Raw genomic sequence first — 5645 nt, forward strand, 5'->3', positions numbered from 1 at the left:
AGGCTTTAATACGAGTGATCTCATTAGATCACTCGTATTAAACGAGCAGTGGCTCCTACTACTCGCCCGGCGCCCGAAACTGCATGTCTCGGGCGTCGGGATTCGCTCCATAAGACGCAGGCACATTTTCCCCCTCTTTTTTGGGGGAAAAAAGTGCATCTTATGGAGCGAAAAATACGGTAAATGGCACAGTGTGGTGTGAGGCTGCAGATTGACAGATGTGACTTTAATACATTTTGGCTACTGAGACTGCAGTAGCTGATGGAGCTAGTCCAAATAGAAACTGGAACATGGAGGAAATCTAATGGATAAACCTCCACTTATGCACTCCACTCCCTGCTAGCTCAGTGAAGAGGTCTGGGGCTGCTCAAGATGAAGTAGGTTGTGTGTGTGTGTATATATATATATATATATCCTAGATACCACATTGTGTTCTGCTAGTGTCAGGCTGTATAATTTTCAACCTTCTAAAATCTAAAAAAGGGACATATTACACCACACCCACTGCTTACCGAAACTTTTCTGTCAATATGATGGCATCTCGGATCAGGGCTATTAGGTAGTGTTAAGGTTAGCTTTACAGTACATGGGTTTGGTATTATGCTATAAAACTGACATATTAAACAGAATGGGGACTTGACCTCTCTACAGTTATGGACCTTCATGTTTTATTAGACATCTCTTATTCACTCAACCCAAAACAAGTCTGTAAACAGGAACTATTTAGAGGAACCAGTGTGGTTTAATGGCAAGTAAAATTTCATGCATTTATCTCAGCAACTGGCAATCAATGAACACACAATTATTGCAGTAAATTGCTAGATAGATCTGCTAAGACACACAAAATAACACTTCATGTTGGCATTTTATTGTTTTAATACATTTTATGTGAATATCCTGCCGAGTACTCTTTTATTATAATTATTTATTTTTAATCAGATTGCAGTTGTCAGTACTTTTACTAGCCTGCAGAGTTAATCATCTCTGCATGAACAGAAATTATAAACTGACAGTTTAGAAGTCTAAAGTGTTTTATTACTATTTGCAGAATTAGAGAAGTGTTGGTTTCTGTGTCACTCTGTTTTCATGTAAACCATTAGTGCTGTATTCATGCTATGAGATATGTTCCAGTTATATGACAGAACATTCTTTTCCTACATTTTACAATGGAGGAACCTCTGCATTCATTTTAAGGTCTCTGGGTAATCCTGCTAATGATTATGTCTACAACATACAGTACACAGCTTGATCAATTGCATTGAAGCTATAATAATAAATAAATAATAGTTAGTATTTTTGGACATCCAAAGTGGACACTTTTTTAATACCCTTTGAATGAAATGAAAAAATATTTTCAGTAATAATCTTAAAAAGAAACAAATAATAATAATGGCCAGCAAAGATGTGTACATTTGCAGTATCCCTTTACATAAGTGGTTAGTGAAATAATAGTTCCCTATTCTGGTGGTTAGTGGGAAAAATAGCCCTTTACATTGGTGGTAAATGTAGTACCCCTTACATTGGTGGTCAGTGTAGGGCCCCTTTACACTAATAGTCTGTGTAGGTGGTCAGTGTGTTGTCCATTTTAATTAGTAGTAAGTGCCCCTTATATTGTTAGTTAATAAAGTGCATCCTTACATTGGTGTCCAGTAGAAAAGTGCCCCTTACATTGGTGTCCAGTAGAAAAGTGCCCCTTACATTGGTGGTCAGTGGAAAAAGACCCCTTTATAGTATAGTATCCCCTTACATTGATGGTAAGTGCGTTGTGTAACAGTATCAGCCAAATGATCAGACCAGTGGTGATGTGCAATTTATACTTTACTAAACAATGAAAATCAACATAAATTGCACAGGGGAAATCAAATGAACAGGGGATTGCAATACAGAGCATTAATATCAACAATAAGGAAACCAGGCTTGGGAGAACATAAGAAAACAATTCTACAGCAGTTTTGCAAATGGCCACTAGATGGAGCAGAGTGTTCTGAGTTCAGTTCAGCTTAAAGGAGAACTATGAGGTGAGTGCTTTTCACTCACCTCATAGCTCTAGCCGACCTATGACAATGAGACTGTCACAGGTCGGCTTAGTAGATCGGGAAGTGAGCGAACACATACCGGCGTTCGCTCACTTCTCGATCCTGTCACAGCTCTCTGCCGTGACAGGGGAGTGGCTGGATTCCCCCCTCCCAGCTCCGACCTCCAGCGCTGACTGGCGGAACGGACGGGAGAGGGGGCGGGTACAAGTATTAAAATGACTTGTACTTTGACCATGCCTTATACACTGCAGACAGAGGCTGCAGACCAACTGTTGTCAGCAGTGCTTGTGTCAGGGGTGAATCCAAAGTCTAGTCTCGGGAGGGGCAATGCCAGAAAATAGGAACACAGATCACGGAAGTAAAGAACGTAGAGCACATTCGTAAAGAACACAGAGCTCGGTGGTAAAGAACGCAGAGCGCAGTAGTAAAGAATGCAGAACGCGCTAGTAAAGAATGCAGAACACGGAAGTAAAGAATGCAGAACACGGAAGTAAAGAATGCAGAACACGGAAGTAAAGAATGCAGAGCTCAGTAGTAAAGTACACAAAGCTCAGTAGTAAAGAACGCAGAGAATGTTAGTAAATAATGCAGTAATGTTTTATTGCAATACTTCTACACAACACTGGGCACCTGGAACATTATATAAAGACAAAATCAATACTGACAATAATACTAAAGGATGAATGTTGGGAATTGTGTACACAAGCGCCTAATCCCTGCCAGCTTCAGGTGAGCTTGGTGTACCTGCTACAGAAACCGCATGATCAGCACACCTACCCAGTGCAGACACAGAGGTCTGGCAAGATAAGAAAAACAAGCACTGTTCGCTGGGAGTGCGGTCAACCCACCTGGAAGCTGACAGGACATGGGCACTCTTGTGTACAAACCTGAAAGTGTTGGCAGCCATGCATGAGGCAGGTAGGAGCAGCACACCTTTCCAGTTGACCAACTCATCCTCCTGCTCGTGCACCTGACAAGGCTCCTCATGGTGCTGTAGGCCACCTGTCTATCCCAACTATTTCAATAAGAGGGGTGCTTCCCTCACCTGAGGTCCATGCACCCCACTGCTCTTGATCCAAGGGTTCACCTTGGACAGGGGGAGAGTCCACAAACTCTCTGTGCCCCAGACCGTCATCGCTTTCTGGTACCAGCTCCGATTCTGGTGTGTGGCCATGTCCCATCACCCCAGGTGGGCTCTCTCCTCTGTCTCTCTGCATGGGCTGCAGCCCGGAAATCGGGAAGTGGCTGAACACCATAGAGTTTAAATAATATGGTTATTTTTGCATGTTAAGTTTGTATTATCCATTGTTGGATTCACAAAATGATGGCAATCTGACCGTGTGTGGGAAAGGCACACCTGAAACTGTGTGCAGAAAAGCAAATCCTGCTTTCCTATCACACATTATAGGGGGAGGCATGGGTTATATGTGACAGCAGTCTGGCATTTAGAAGCATCTGCTCACTGGTATTGGGCAGCTGGATTTTTACATAGAAAATCTTTAGCACCAGTTGAACAATGACAACATGACTTGGGTATTTGAAAAAAAGAATGATCCTTTTATTCAGCCTGCCTTGCACTCTTCTATGATAAAAGATAGGTGCTTCACTCACCTAAAAATCCATGCACCCCACTGCTCTAGATCCAGGAGTTCACCTTGGGTGGGGGAGTGCCCACAAACTCCCTGCACCCCAGCTCCTGAGTCCTCCTTGTCCACCTCCAAGTTTAGTCCCACCACTGGCTGCAGCAGGGGTGGCGGCGGCATTAGTGGAAGCCTCTACCCAAGTGGCCATGTCTCACCACAATGTGCGGGCTTTCTCCTCTAGCTCTCTGCACGGGCTGGTGGCCTGTACAGCAGGAAGTAATGGAACGCTAGGTCCCCTGGTAGTTCTGACAGTGCTGGGGGTAGGGAGCCATGGGCTCATACCTGATCATGGGCACTCGGATATCTCAGTGCCCAAGGAAGTGTAGAAGCAACAATCATCTCATGGGGGGATTGCCCCCTCTGGATCCACCATTGGCTTGTGCACTGTCCTGACACTAGCCGATTTCCATCAAGCACATACATATATTTTTTATTTTTGGAATAACTGAGTATACAGAGATTGGTGGGGGTTTGAGGAATGTGGAGTTTTTGTTTTGGTTTTGAAGTCTTTTGGTGCACTCTGTTTTGACATTTTATTAAACTTTTAAGACATTGCAGTTTGATACAGTGAAAAAAGAAGCACATAAACTATACTATCAAACTCTTGTGCCACTGGCCAAATTATACAAAATTGAGGGCTATTTTTTTTAGGAGTGCAATTTCCTAAAGCTTTTAGATCTGTTGTGGCTGCTATTCCCACTGGTCAATTTGTGCCTGTTAAAGCTGGATAGAAAATTCAGGTGTTGTATCCAAAAATATTAAAAAAGCTATTTTTTCTCATTTTATTGAATTAGATTTGGGTGCTTCTGTATTCCATGCAAGCAATCGTGTTTTTCCAATGTCACCTCAACGTCACATAAAAAGTAGAACACTCTCTCTGCTGAATGGTAATTTTAAAAATGAATTTTTGCTCTAGTACATTGCTTAGCTTCCTGCACCCTTTGTTTGATAATGCATTGCCTTGAAAATGACCAGAACTGATTTTTCAGGCTCCCTATCCGTTCTGCGCAAATGGAGACAAAAAGAAAGTTCTTAGTATATTTTCTTTTCAAGTCAAATGTAAAAACAGGTAAATACTGCATTATGGCCACTAGTTGGAGTCGAGGAGCACAGTAAATAAGTATTTCCTATGCTTCTAAGTTCCATTGGTATTTACATAATATAACATTCAAATTGAAAATACAATTATACTAAAAACATTTGTTTTTGCCTCCATTCAAAAAGAATAAATGCTCACAGAGTTTCACAGGAGGAATAGCTCTGCAAATTGTTTAAAAAACCCTCCATGTGAACTATTCAAAGCTTGCATACACATCGTGAAATATTTTTTCCCAATCCTACTATCAGTTGCTACCAGAACACTGTACATGCCTCTAAAACACCTGGTAAAGTCTATCTACATAGCAAAAGCAATGATAGTATGATAGTCCAGCATTCAGCACAATGTAGATGACATCTTTATTCCATTTCTACAGGTGTTTTTTACTCTACAACATAGATTTTTTTACGACAATGGTAACACAGCTGTACCGCTGTAGGAAATTTTACTGTATACGCCTTTTAAAGCCAGCGAAATAAAGATATCATTATTATGGATGTGAATGCAGGACCATCATTTTTATGGATACACAGACTTTCCCACTATTAATGGTCTGAACACCGTAGTAGGAAGTTTATATGTAAAAACGCCAAAGTGGCTAGACTCCTTTGCTGAACCACAAGAATACTGGCTTCAAAGGTTTGAACATCCGTGCATAATATTATATAGCATATATTTTTATCTTGTGTAAATGTTGCATGTTTTTTCAGTTAAAGATAATGATTTAATCATGTATACAATTATTAGTGTGGTCTTGTATTCTTCATGGAGTCTTTTACTTGATGGCTACATATTGATTTAATTATCCAAAGTTATATTTTAATGTGGATTTAGCATAATAATACCTGGGGACAAGGTTTTCCCTTT

Source organism: Nanorana parkeri, unplaced genomic scaffold (assembly GCF_000935625.1).
Source record: "Nanorana parkeri isolate BGI_ZX_2015 unplaced genomic scaffold, ASM93562v1 scaffold96, whole genome shotgun sequence".
Taxonomy (NCBI): Eukaryota; Metazoa; Chordata; class Amphibia; order Anura; family Dicroglossidae; genus Nanorana; species Nanorana parkeri.